Source organism: Phallusia mammillata, chromosome 2, assembly GCF_965637545.1.
Source record: "Phallusia mammillata chromosome 2, kaPhaMamm4.hap1.1, whole genome shotgun sequence".
Taxonomy (NCBI): Eukaryota; Metazoa; Chordata; class Ascidiacea; order Phlebobranchia; family Ascidiidae; genus Phallusia; species Phallusia mammillata.
In genome coordinates, this window is record NC_137253.1 from 3357296 (window position 1) to 3372937 (window position 15642).

Below are 15642 nucleotides of genomic sequence, written 5' to 3' on the forward strand. Positions count from 1 at the left end.
TCGTTGTTTGTGTTACAACAAGGAAGTTGGTAAAGAAAAACGTTTTAGTCGCCACCATTCAGTCTTAAATGTACAAACAGCTTTGATTTGAAGCAAACTTACAATGAAATTTCGTAGATCCAACGGCAGATCAAAGCATCGAGGATCTTCCACATAAACAGGACAAGAGGCGTTTTACTCTCATTACCACTCCACACGACGGTGCTTACGTTATTGTTGATTGCTTGTTGTTGGTAATGGCTTACAAAGAAACTTACATATACAGCAGTTATAACCTTGAATCTGAATTGGTGATATAATTTTTCTTACCAATCACCATCTGTTAACAATAGCTTTAACAGTTTTAGAACTAATTAATAAACGTAACAATGAAAGACTTACACAGTTGAAATATAAACTTTCAGATTTGAAAGCTAGATCAACCATAGAAGAGCTTCCGCATACGTCACAGGAAGGTATTTCCCATGAGAATAGTTCCTTTCCAGTACAAGGTAACGTGATTTTAGATTTTTGATGTTGCATTTTATTAGTGAAATAACAACAATATATTGTTAAGGAAGAACAAACTTCGCCCAGAATCCACAGATGTTTGAAATTGCTAAACATCAGACAGAAGCGGTAAAAGAAAGAAAAGGGGCAACACCATTTACATCAGGTAAGCCATGCTCTCAAAAACCCAATGAAAACGAAGTAATGACTTTACTTAAAAGTGAAATAAACGCAAAATGGTTGCTCTATATATCAACAGTTGCTCGTAGAAATTGCTATCCAATATCGGAAACTAATTTCTAGCTGGTGTAAATGTTAGTTTTGTTTATCAGCTCGACTTTAGTTTCACCTTTTGACTTTTCACTTTTGTTGAAATTCACGACCCTGTTGATCCTTGTAATCTGATAACGGGTCGGTTTGCTGTACACGCAATTATTTTATGAGGTTGACAGCCTTGAAACCCGAACAGCTTAATTCTTCATTGAATGCTGTTACATTGCAAAAACTATGTGTCAATTTTCAGATTCAACCAAAACGCTTAAAAGCACTGAAAAACCTCCACTTCATGTACACGATAAGCTTCCCGTTAAAACAAAGGCAACTGAAATCCAACACAAAAGCAAAGAAACTTTTCAACGATCGGCAAATGTTGTTCCGCCCTCAGTGGAGTCAAAACCAGGTAAATGAATCGAGACCTTTATGTGTAGTTTCCGCCCGCACTGATCAGCCATCATAACTTATAATAAATTTGAACAATGTAATTAATGCTGAGTTAAGCATAATTGGACCAACCCTTCATGCAGACCAGCGATCACGGCACACTCATATATATATCGTAGGACACCAGGCACACTGAAGCTTTGAAGGCGTTACATCGAATCAAACCGAACTTCCAGCTTTGTCACTTAGCTGGGACTAGGCCAGAAGTACCTGCTAGTTGGAATAGGCCAGTACATAGCTAGGAATACGTCAGAAGTACCTGTTAGTTGTTTAATGTCAGTTTCGTAAATTTTGGCGATTTCTTCATTAAATTATAAAGCTATGTGTTCTTTCACCAAGCGAGATAAACTTAAACTCAATTCAAATACGTTAAATTTTCAGACGTGAACGAAACTTTCAATGAGAGGCTGAAACAATCAACCAAAGCAGCAATCGACCTGTCAAGAGAGGGGAACCCAGGTACTTATGTGGCAATTCGTACATTGTTTAAAAAGCAAAAAACCTGCATTATCGATAAATTTGTGTGTTTTGTTAATTGAGCATTAAGTTCGTGTACAGGGACCTTTAATAGACCGTTAACTTAAAACTGTCCCTAATAAACGAGAGACTAAAACGACACGCTTCGATGCACATGAACAAGCACAATAGTGATGTATCCACTTTCAATTTTCACATCAACAAAAAACTTTACATGAAGACCAGCTGATTCAAAACTTTGTTCAATTTGTGAAAGAAAATAAACTTGACGAAGCAAAATCGACGAGACAGGGGCTTTTAAACTCAATCAAAAGTGAGGTTGAAGTAAAATAAGTCTCTGTTTTTGTTAAAACCATTGTGTATGTACACATTAATGACATTTGCTATTATATAACTGTTCTTTGCTAGTTAAGCCTTCTTAGTAACGACAAACAATTTGCTAATTAGGTGGTGCAAAACTTAACCCGAAACCACAGACCGGCGAAACGTTGAAACGTCCCCCTAAAACGACAGAAAAAAGGCAAGACTTGCCTCCTTGGGCATCAGGTATTACCTCGCTTAAGATGCAAATCAAACGTAAATGCCTCATCTTAAAAGTGTCAACTCAACTCAAACTAATTGCAACGTTATAGTGTTAGATCATTAAATTAGTTTGAGGGATCTTTTCGCCATAGTGCATTAGAAAATTATAAAACAAATGATATTTTTTAGATTTTACTGCACGCAAGGTCCCGATAAAACTTCGTTATACGACACAATGGAGTGGTTCTCACGATTCCGACCCCACGGCACCGTCAGGTAATGTGCAGTTACAGTTGTTTGTTTATTCCTAAATGTTGAGAATAACATTGAACTGTCAAGCCAATAAATGACATGTAGACTGCAGACATTGCACACCACTGTTTCGACCTGTAAGGTCTCGTCAGTGCAGCTGGTGACAAGAGATCGGTCGTATTGTCTAGTGTAGCCAGGAAGAGACTTTATATGTTGAAATAATGTGCAATTTCAACAATAAAACGATAAAATAACAAAATAAATGGGTGCAAATGTTGAGGCAAAAAACGCCTTTGAGCAAACTGCAAGCCACAGAAACATTGAAAACTGCATTTAAACTCTTAGATTTGACACCGAATCAAAAGTCCGACGCGCCTCCAAATACGTCAAGTCAGGGAAATCCCCATGACAGCACTCCAATCCCACATAAAGGTGACATAATTAAGTTTTTTTTAACGGTGACTGTCAGCAGAAACTTAATACTGACAACACCTTTTTTTCCAGGAAAAAGAACAATTGCCAAGGAAAAAAAATCATTCGATTCGACTAAAAATCGGAGCAGTGCGAAAGATGAGAAAAAAGATGCGATCGATTTAACGTCAGGTAAAGTGGTTTGTCCAAAAAAGTGTTCACAGGCCGCATGTGGTTTAAAACTTCCTGAGTTAAAGCATGATCATAATACAAACCCCAGGTTTTCCTAAAACAATCCAAAATATACAAGCAGTAACACTTTTGGGATCACCAGCATTAACAAGTAAACATTGCGAGATAATGCAACACGTGCCAATCAAATACAAGCAGCAATCTGATATCGCTATCAAATATTTTTTTTGATATCCCAACTGAACGTCTGCTTCACCTTATTTAATTTGCGGCTTTGTGAGTTTTGACTTTCATTGTTGTAAATTCCCGGCCATGCTGTCCTTTGTAACCCGACCAGGGATCGGTTTTCTGTTCACGCCGTTCCCTTCGTAAGGTTGAAAGGTTTAACTTACAAGTCTGAAACAAAAGCGCTGCGTCATTCTTGTTTGCTACATTGTAAAAGTGTTTTGCACAGTCACCATCGCGTTTTTTCTGTTTTATACACATCTGTTTAATTGGTGGTGTGACATTTATAGATTTAACCAAAACACGTGAAAGCACCAAAAACCTTACACATACGTCACAACTGGGGATGGCCAAAGACCTAAAGGCTTCAGATTTTCAACGTTTAAGAGACGATCGGGGTTTGACTTCGAAAAGTAAAGGCGCCATTGATGACGTCACTGTCCAGGGCAAAACCAACGTAACCTCAACACAGATGACGAAAACACTCTTGAAAGAGTCAACACCAGGTCAGTGATACTGAAATATAACCTACATTTATCCAGGATTTTTGAACGTGTTATACAGGAAGAACTCTAAATACAAATAAAAATATGGCTTTATTCCTCCCAAAAAGTGAGTTTTTATAACCCGACTTGTTTATATAAGAGGACCGCGGGCCGGATAAGTTGGTTGGCGGACGTACGTTTCCGACCCATTGGAGTAATGCACGTCAACAAAAAATACTTTTTGAAATATTATGATCAAATGGTTTTGTATCGATTTCTATACCCAAACGTAAGAGCTCACGCATTGCTTTCTTTCTGTTAACGATTTAGTGTTTTAAATGGGTGCAAATGTTGAGGTAAACTAGGTCTACGAGCAAGCTGCGTATCTAAAATTTCTCATTGTATCCCAACTTAACGTTGGTTTCACCTTATTCAATTTGTGAGTTTTGACTGGCATTGTTGTAAATTTCCAACCGTGTTGTTCCTTGTAACCGACCTGGGATCGGTTTTCTGTACAAACCATCTCGTTGTAAGGTTGAAAGGTGTAACTTACAAGTCTGGAACAAAACCACTGTGTATTCTGTTTTGCTATTTTGCAAAGATGTTTTGCACAATTAACATCGCGATTCTGAAATATACATTATGTGTTTGTTGTTTCTTTACACATAGTTGTTTGACATTTGATTTAACATTTATAGATTTAACAGAAACGCGTAAAAGCACCAAAACCTTTCCACATACGTCACCTCTGGGATTGACCCAAGACCTAAAAGCTCCTGGTTTCCAACGTTTAAGAGACGAACGGGGTTTGACTTCGGAAAGCAAAAGTGCCACTGATGACGTCGCAGTTCGAGGCAAAACCAGTATAACCTCAACACAGCCGACGAAGAGACTCCAAAAAGAGTCAACACCGGGTCTGTAATACGGAAATATAAAAGTTATCCAGTTGTTTTTAGATAAAGTCCTGTGGTGCGTTCAAATCTAGATGTTGGCTAGATTTTTATATGACATGCTTTGAAGATCGGCTTCATTTTAATAGCGTATTATGATTTATTATAGAAAAAGCGACGCTACGCGAATTATCGATTTTGTTTGAATGAGAGTTCAAAATCAACTTTGTAAAACTGCAAAACTTTTTGATGATCAAGAGATTTTAAACACAAGCCAAAGCTACGATTTACGCCCTGCTTTTATTTGTCCACTTTTTAAATGCGGCAGGCCAAATCCAAGATCAGGAAATTAACAATGGATCGCAATGGGTAGTTATTAATAATGCGAAGCCATTTACTGTATATTATCTAAAATTTAAATCAATTTATGAGTACTTGAAACACAGCTAGAATAAAGTTATTTGTATTCACTTGTTATCGACACAAGCGCTGAGACAAAGGACATCATACATGCCTTTCTAACAGGGCTGTATACCGGATGATTTTGCTTGTCGGGCGATTTGTGTATTTTGAAATTATATCAAATGGTCACAACGGATTTTCAAAGTATTGCATCAATAAGATTTCTACAAAAGCGTTTGAGTTTACTCATATATTGCTATAATTCTGTTGAAAGTTTTTGTGTTTTTTGATCCAACCAATATGCTAAAAACAACGCGAAACTTAAATGATATTTTCCAGAAATAAATGCACGTAAAGTCATCGGAGTGCTTCCAGTTACGTCACAGCAGAAGTCTTCACACATTAGTTTTGACGTCAGTTTCACTCCAGAAAAAGGTGACATGACTTCTGATTTTATTAATTTTTAACAGTGGGCTAAATTCAAAACAAAAACAAACTTTTCAGAGAGGAGAAAAGTCGTCGTGAAACAAAAAACAATGAATACGATGAAAAATCGCACGAAAGCAATGACAGAGAAAAAAGATGCGATCGCTTTTAGACTAGGTAAGTCCTAGCTAGATTACATAAGGAACTTGGCAAGGGACAAACAAAGTTGTCACTCAAATAAAAACTTTTTACCGTGAAACAGCTTTTTCTTGATTGTTGGCTATTTGCAAAAGGTAGGTATATTTTCTTAAATAGGCAAGAATATTTCTGAAGCCTGCAAGGTTTGACATTCCAAAAGAATGCTCAAGACACAAAGTTCGCCCCAAAACGCGGGTGATCAGTTGGGTTGCAAATCTTGATCCGAAGTTTAGCTGAAAGCTACTTGCAAACCACTTAAAAAGCACCGGCGTATAACTAGAGAACCGCTGATCCTAACGAACACTGACTTTTCAGATTTAACGTCAAATAAAGCGTCCAAGGAGCTTCCATCCACGTCACAGAGAGCAGTTTCCGGTGATACATCTCGAAATCCACCTCAAGGTGACATATATTTTTTTCTTTGTTCCTGGCTGCTGACAAAAAAAAACTTAAATTAGGCGTCGCAAACCAATCCGCCCCAAAGAAAAATTATTTGACTCGCAGTCACTTTACAGGCTACTCTCTTGTACATGAAATAACACAAAAGCTATTTCGTGTTTCTGTGTGCCCATGGTACAGCTTTCGTGAAGAACAATTAAGATCTAAGTTAGAAGATTATTAAAGTATTCCTACAAACGTTTTAACAACAATAATAACAGTGAAGGGAATAAAAATTACAATTAGTACGGTCCACTAAAAACTCTACTATTCCATTGCTTTGGTCCAGGGTTTAGACAAATTTGTCGAGCTTTGCTCTTAATCAACATTGTCCAGATAAAAGAAAATTCGTCATAGAACAAAAGGTAACGGATACGACCAAAAATCGAACAAAAGCGATGGAGAAGAAAAAAGAAACAGCTGCGTTTTCATCAGGTACACCATAATCTGATTTCAGAACAGAACAATTTAAAAACGAAATAACAACAACGATCGACTGTATATTGAAAGTACGTTGCATTGTAGTAACTGCAATATGTACTCGTTTTGTGTAAATTCAAGTATGATTACTTTTTACCACCTTAAACAGTGACATTTTTCACATTTAATATGATATCACAAAGTAAAGGTTTTTTGCTCAGTCATCTTATCAATTTGAATATCGCTATCCAACGTATATTTTTTTACGGATCAGACATAACTACAAAAAGCACCGAAGAGCTTCCACATACGTCACGACAGGAGATTTCTCATGACGGAAAGGCTCCAGGTATCCACCTAAAAATACGATTTTGGGCAAAATGTTACATGTTTCAAAACATGCATCGGGGAAAGTCGATCCATATTCAAAGGAGCTAGAGACCGGTTCCAGGTCTCAAAGGCAAATATCTAAAACGCCACAGAGTTGTAAGTGGATCTGCAATTGGGCCGGAAACCCTATCCGAACGCAATCAAAGTGTTATAATACTGTATCGAATAGGCTAGGGTTCAAAGCGAAAACAGAATATTCTACTGTTTTGCTAAAAAAATTCGGCCGAATTTATCAAAACATTGCGACGTCACGCGAAGTCGTACTCTACGTTTTTGACATGAAACATAAGATTTACCACCAGCCAAACAGTGATGTTACTATAGTATACTAACTTGGTAGTCCAGCTCCTCTTTTCCTCCCGTTTCTTTTGTTATCCTGCTTATTTTGGTTCATATGACTGACACTGCACGTCGCCTGAAGTTTTGTGCGATGTGGTAAACAAAGCCGACACATCATTAAATAAAACGTAAACAAGCGTAATATTTTCTTTAGTCTGACTTGCTCATACACTAGCTTGTTTTTCAAACACAATTTCTTTAAGATGAGAACAAATGTCCACGTGAAGAGAAGTTGATACAGAAATTTCTTGAACATGACGAAGCAAAATCGACAATACTGGAACTTACGAAGCTGCTCAAAAGTGAGTTTGTTAAAAAACGATAAGTCAGTGTGCAAATTTTATCTGTAGGCTAATTACATTTTACGTTAGTTCTAGCCGGCCAACATTTGTTCTAGAATAACAGGATAGTTTGTGAAAAAAACTATTTTGGCCAAAATGATACGCAATTCCGAAACATGAATCCGAGAAAGTCGATCAACATTCAAATGATCTAAACACCGGTACGGTGCCCACAAGGAGTTGTAGACCTGCCATTAGGGCCCGAAACCCGATCCGATCCGAACCTGACCTTGAATATTAAATCTATTAAATTAAATCAAGCCCGAAAGTCGGTGAAAATTCAGCAAAAATGATGCTAAGTGTGGAGTCAGGTCCGAATCAAGCCCGAGTATAAAAACTTAGCCCGAACCCGAATTTCAACTCCGGTGCACTAACAACCTGCAACTGGTAAAAAACATCACAAAGTGTAATTAAGATATTTGCTGTTTAGATCAAAGTGGGATTTGTAAAACTAGAGTGCACCAAATCGGCTAAATAGAGTTCTAACAGGAACCGAATATTCGACAGTTTTGCCAAATAAATTCGGCCGAATCAATTGAAACAACGTCACGCGAAGTCGACGACGTCACGCGAAAGTCGTACGCTACGTATTTGAAATGAAACATAAGTTTTACCACCGTGCAAACAATTGTGTAACACAACAGAATAGTTGTATTTTATTATCATTACAGTTCTGTGGATGTAAGGTTGCCTCTGTCATGGTTGTCAGCCTGGTAATGAGTTACTGATTTTGACTGTGGGCAAAATGATATTGTTTAATAATGATACTCGTTTTTACACTGTTAATTTTTGTGCAATTTAAATAATTCTGGAGTGAAAAGTTAGCCTCAAAAAACATTTTGTTTTAAGATGAGAACAAATGTCCACGTGAAGAGAAGTTGATTCAAAAATTCCTTGAACATGACGAAGCAAAATCAACAATACTGGAACTTACGAAGCTGCTCAAAAGTGAGTTTGTTAAAAAACGATTAGCATAACATGCCAAAATAACACGATAGTTTCGTATTTTTAACATGTTACTTGCGTTATCCGCGGTGTATTAAGCTGTACAGGCCTAAAAAAATACGCGTTTTTTACTATCTAACGCTTTAAAAACAGTCATTTTTGTACTTTTATACTTTTTCGAACACCAGTTTCGTATATTAGCTGGGCATTAACATGAAAATATAAAGCTCAGATCAGATTGTGCAACTGCTTGGCCGAGCGCCGAGCATCAAAACAACGATGCTCGGTACCGAGTACAGGGGTCTGGCTCGGTTCGGTCCATCACTAGTGTACGGAGAACGCCTATATGCGTTATACTCACAGTTAGTCTACCATCGAGCTTCCTGTTATATTGCAAGTCAGATTAATTATTTTTTTATTCGACTTTTACGGCTTGCAGTGATTTGGTGAGCTTATTAGTTCTACTCGGGTACCACAGGGTTGGAGCAATGTCACTCAAGATATTTGCTCAGGGAAACACAAGCGATCGAAATAGGATTAGAACACACAAACTTAATAAAAATAGACCGAGTGGTGGGCGCGGTCTTGTGCTTAAGTCAGAGTTGTAAATCGGACCTTTCAGGCCTTAACTGTCTTCTCACAAACGATTCGGGTTCAGGCCGGGTTTGGGGCTTGTACTTTCGGGTACGGGATCCAATTTCAGGCTCGTTTACAACTCTGGCGAGAAACTGAAGCAGTATTGCTCTACAACATTGTGGAACCTGTTGAGTAGAGAGAAATGAATCAAATATAACTGATTCAACAGGCTTGCAATAAAATGAGAAGCTTAAGACACAATATTGACGCAGTAATTTTGTTTTTTAAGGTCAACGCAATTACACTGCAGAGGATATGAGAGCAATCGCCAAAAAGCACGTGAAAGACCAAGAATATTGCAAAGCACTGTTGTTCTTTGCAATCGCAAGAAATTTTTACGGAGAACATCAGATTCAGAAAGAGGAAGGCAATCAGGCATCAAGTGTCCAAGATCACAATGTAAAGTTTCATACACCACCACCTGCAGCCAGTGTAAAGGTTTCTACACATTTGGAAGAAAAAGTTTCGTGTTCCTCTCGCTCAACTCGGTCAAAAGTAACATCTCAACAGGTTTGTGCCTATCCATCGCCCTTGTTTTGCTTTTAAAACAATGATTTCCAACCAATTTTGAAAATTCTTCACTTCACAAAAAATAATTTCATTCCTACCCAATAGACTGCATAGCTGATGTTACACCATAGCAAGATAAAATTAGGCCTTTTATCAACTTCACAGGTTATATTCCCAGAGCTATAATGTCTATTTACAAACCACATGTAGATAAAATAAATGCCTCCCTGAAGTTTAAAAATATGCCCCCTTGAGACGAATTCATACCCGGTTAGGAACCACTGCAAAATGTATTTGATTGGTGGTACCATACATAAACACACACTGCATCTCTTTTCGGCAACGTTTACTCAAAATTTTTTTATGGTGCACTTTTATGCTGTGATGCAGTTTGGTTGAAGAGTGCCGAAATTTGAGTAATATTACTGTTTTCAACTTTTGTTATCCTTTTGCATGCAGAGATATTTCGTTCACATCGATTCACAACGCGTGGGTGCGAAAGGTGGAACGCTAAGAGCGGGTTGCTGTCAAGTTAAAATCCCTAAAGGTGCTTGTGATGATGAGGTGGAAATTGTAATCACTTCACAATATGGATCCTCAAACGGAAAGGTCTTCACCTAAAACTAGAATTTATGTTAAAAAACAACAGACACAATTGGTTTATGTTTAGTTTTTTATTTGGCCAAGAAAAAGTACAGGGCTAGATTTGAATTGGGTGGCTAAACATATGTTGTATAACCGTGGGAAAGGTAATGAAGAGTAGAGTAAAATACGTTACTACAGCGAGGCAAAGAGGTTATTGCAGATAATGTTACATGTTAGCGTGATAAATGTTTGTACATGTGTGAAAAAACGCGATTTCCAATAAGAAAATTAAAAGGAAAGGATCAGTTTGTTCAAAAAGCTCTCGCGAACCTCACATTTACTATTTCTTGTCATGTTATGAGCTTGTTTAGATTTTTTTTTTTTCATGGGTCCCCATTACTGGCTAATTCATAGTCTATGTGTCCGTAATTCTTAAACTGTGTGTCGTAACACAAAAAGAACAACTGGGGATCAAGGGTGGCAAAACATCTAGTTTCTCGATGAACCCCATGATCAAAATAGGAAAAACACAGTGGTATATACGTACTATCTCTAATCACTAAACTTTAATGTTTAATAATTTTATTATTTAAGGTTTCGGCGTTAAACATTGAGAATGATTTTGTTGCCCGACTCACTCCGATTTTGAAATGTGAACCAGTAGGTTTCAAGTTTAGGAAACCAATAGAAATCACACTCCCTACATGTTACCGGAATGTCAAAGAATTTCCTGTTTCTGTCGCAGTAAGTGCTGAAAACGACAGTCAAGGACAAGCACAGCTTTGTGTTTTGTATATTTCTACCAAATTATGTCTCTGCTGCTTAGGTTATTGGTGGAGCTATTAACGTGAGAACTTAATATCTAATGTATACGGAATTTTGTGATTTTAGTTTTTACTTTTACAGCTCCACCGATTTAAATATTTATTTTTTAATTCAAGCACACGAGTAATAACTAAAACAAGTGCTGTTTACCAGTAAAAATATCATACGCTGCTGTTTATACTCACCTGTGATTCGGTAAATACTTTAAATTAGCTTAAAAGGTATTTCTTAAACCAACTTATAACCCATGACAGGTCTGCCTCCAAAAGTTTCAAAACGGTGTGCGTTTCCTGTTAACATATCGTTCTATAGCTATCAACCATGTATTGCGCAGATTTGTGACAAAACCAACAGTTCTACCTGGAAGGTTATGACGCAATGCCTAATGGACCAAACAACTCAATCATTCACCTTCCAAACTGACCACTTTAGCATGTATGTTCTCATACTGTTATGTTTATGCATTCTAGTAATTATTTCAAATTCCAAAATTATTGTTCAAAGCTTTGACGGAATCTGCACTGCTGGCGATTTTGTCGATTTAATGAAAGAGACAGCAATCACCTTGGAAGTTTCTTCTTATGAGGAAGACATCGTATCCGAAATTGTGACTCATGTGTTTGTTTGTGACAACATTGAGTCAACGAAAAATGAGAAGCCCCTTAATTCAGCTTTGGATATGATCGTGCTACTGCGGTTAGTTCTAAGGTTAAAAACTGTGTTGTTTTGTTGAAACATGTTTTCCAGCAGCCTAAATAATTCTGAATAACAAGTTCTGACAAATATGGCTTTGCATCATTGCGGTAGCATTTATAGTGGACTGACGTTACCAAATAAATATTACGCAAAAAATGCCAAGCAAAATTTCATAAAATAAAAAAAACAGGTAAAATAAATCACGCATACTATGGTTTGTAATTCCCAAAACATGCACTTCCATAGACGGCTATGTATTGGTTTATTTATATTTTTGTAAGTTTGTACATGCAAAATCACCGGTCTTATGTAAGTAAAACCCAATACAGAAACCAAAAACAAGATGTCCACATCCGAGTAAGTGCTGAAAACACAGTAGCAAACCCTGATGAACATATTGCTACACTGGAGAGCATCAGAGATTCGTGGCAGTTTTGCCTGACAAGGACGGACGGCGAAAACTGGAAACAAGGGATAAAGGAGATTAAACTGGAGATCAGTTTTAACAATCCTAATCTACGGGATATCGTCAAGTCTGTTTTCTTGGAGAAACGTCACTTGGGCATCAGTAAAAGTTTTTGCTTGTTAGGGGTCCCGTTTCCGTGACACATATTGTTTTTGTCCGTATTTTTTTCTTTTTTCTGTCCAACGCTGGTTTGTTATACGCGTTTGGTCAAGAAAGCGTGCTTTAAATTTATTCAAATTTACACAGATGTTAATTATTTATCCATATTTATTCCTCTTAAAGTTTGACCCAAAATGATCCAAGGGTTCAACAACAGGTCCCCAAAACGTAATTTCTTTAAAACAGCTGTACTGACCTAAGTACATGATCTAGGAGTTTCATGCTTTGTTGGTTGGTGCAATGTAAGCTATTCTAAATATTCTAACTTTTTATTGGATTTGCCCATTTTGCACCCCTTTAACCCCGAAATAATTGGCTTCACTTTTTCCAGTCCCTTAGGTCAGAAATGCAAGCCCGTTATATGTGCTAAAAGTTAAATTTTTAGGAAAAAAATGTTTGCAGTGGGTTACTCATTTGGTGATCAAAATTTCGGCCCAATGGCCTAATGGTTGTCGTTACAGCCCATAATATGTGTACACTGGAAAGCCCAAGGGAGTAATTCACTGGTTTACAATTGCGGCAAATTAATGCATAGCGGGAAATCGCAACTGGACGCGTGGACGGACGTTTTAAGCGGCAGTCTTTTTGATTAGTAGACATCAGCGCAGTAATGCTATGTGGTTTTATTACGTTAGTACGCGTATTTTCAGCTTAGGCCAAAGTTTTGTATCTTAGAAGTGATTAAAACGATATTTAGGTTTTGTACATTTCAGGCAAACGTTGTTGATTAACATGAAGGTAAAAACCTACATGTTTTCTAAAGATCCAATAAAAAGGATTAAACGGTAATTGACAAGTTGGCCGTCTTATGACGACTGAAGGTCAACTTGTAGGAAACGCAGAACACAGTTGAGAATGATTTTTTGTCACAACGTAGCTTCTTTAATTTTTACACATATACTCCAGAAACAATACGTAAGTCAAATATAGATTGAGAGAAACATTATTGTTAATCACTAAGGACTGTGTGCTATTTAAAACCATGTCAAAAGATTTTTAAACGGTCGTTCGGCGACTACACCGCAATAGGCTACTGAAGAACAATAAATTTATGTGACAATAATGATGCAAAAAGAATACGGACATGCAAAAAGAATACTTTGGGTTAGTGCTTTCTAATAATTTGTCCTTAAGAATTTTAAAAATAACCGCAAGATTTTCTTTCCGTAAATCCGCACAAACACTCGTGTGGGGACCCATTCGTTTTTGTTTGCAAAAACAATCATATTTGTAAATCAAATGATGTGTATATTAAATTGGTGAATATGATATAGAATATATAAAATGAAAGTATATTAGAAAGCCACCTTTCTAACTTCATCCGTATTGCATTCGAAACAAGCCCTTTATGCTAAATATCTACGTGCACTAATAAACCATTGTACAACTGATAAACACATACAACAATACAGTTTAAGTGTTTCACGGCTGTTTTTATCAATTTTTGTATCTTCAGGTAAATATAATAATATAAGCCTGAATGAGACGATTCAAAATTTTATTAATTTTCTAACAAGGAAATATGACGAAGCAAAAGCAGTTGATCAGGAACTATTTGAATTTCTCAAAAGTAAGTTTACGTTCGATCTGAGGTACAATTTAGAACCTTTTTTTTGACCAAATTCTGTTAACATAGCAATGCTGTTGCATTTCCACAATGCTAACTGTTCACAATAACTTTAAGTAATAACTACTTTTTTTAGAAACAAAGATACTAATAACGACAACCAGAACATATTATTAGTGAACGCAAAGAAAACAACTATTTGCATACTCACTTACTTTCAGATGAAAACAAACGTTTACTTGAAGACCAGCTGATTCAGAAATACCATAACAGTTTAAAAGAAAAAAACTATGAAGAAGCGGCATTGATAAGACAGAAATTCACAAAGCTACTCAAAAGTGAGTTTACAAGAAAAGAAATAATACAACATGTTGTGGGTTGTCTTTAACCGCCTTGTATTTACACGGTTGTAGGGTCTAATCCTGTCTTAACCGCATTGCGTTCCGTAGAGCAAGAAACTTAAGACAGCAAACACATTGTTAGCATTCAAAGTTGCCCCTCAACTGAGGATAAAAACGAAGTAAACAAACCGTTCCCCTAAGTCATTTAAAACTGTTTATTGTAACGATTTATTTAGTTGGAAGTCAGTTAAAGTTATTTTAGTTAAAGTGCAATGATTTATATGTGACTGTGCAGATCTGGATGTAAGATCGACACGATAATTTTGTTTTGCAAGGTCAACGCAAATTTACTGCAGCTGATATAAGGGAAATCGGCAAAACGCACATGGATCAACGGGAATATCGCAAAGCACTGCTGTTCTTCAAAATTGCTAGTAATTTTAACGCTGAACAACAGATTCAGAAAAAGGAAGGCAATGACGTATCAAGTATCCAAGATCGCAATGTAAAGTCTCATACACAACCACCTGCAACCAGTGTAAAAGTTTCTACACATTTGGAAGAAATAGTTTCAGTTTTCTTTCGCTCAACTGGGTCAAAAGTAACATCTCAACAGGTCGGTATTTACACGCAAACCTGTGGATTGGTTAACTTGTGGATAATTATCCCCGAAGGGGTGACATTTCAGGGGGTAGTTACATAGAAAAAAACCTTTCTTTTACTTTATCCTTATGTGACGTGATCATTGGTTATTTTTTTGATGAAATGGTGAATAAAACTCAATTTGTTGTTCTATTAGCAGGGGTAATAACAATTAAAACAACTGCTTTAAAAGTTATACAAAATGTAAAGTGGCTTTTTTATTATATTGGTTGTACCATGTGAAAACATGCACATACACTGTAGCTCTCTACAGCAACGTTACCTATTCACAACTGCAGCATTTTCGTGTACCTCTATGCTTTGGCGGTTGAAAGCGTTGAGATAAGTTTTCAACCGATTTTATCTTGTTCAAACAGAACTATATCTTTCACACCGATTCGCAACGCGTGGGTGTGAAAGGAGGAACGCTAAGAGCGGGTTGCTGTCAAGTTAAAATTCCCCAAGGTGCTTGTGATGATGAGGTGCAAATTGTAATCACTTCCGAGTATGGATCCACAAACGGAAAGGTCTTAAAACTAAACTTTTAAATAACAATCAGTCGCATCATTCTAACTTAAAAAAAATTATAAGTATATAATTTGTATGAACTATATAAAAGTATGTGTATAAACTATATTTTGTAACGTAAAGTT

General features: G+C 36.8%; 1 pseudogene; it reads right to left on the minus strand.

Annotated features, from left to right (window-relative positions):
* The window catches only part of LOC145212396 (uncharacterized), a 182923-nt pseudogene that overhangs the window by 158949 nt on the left and 8332 nt on the right, over positions 1-15642 (minus strand).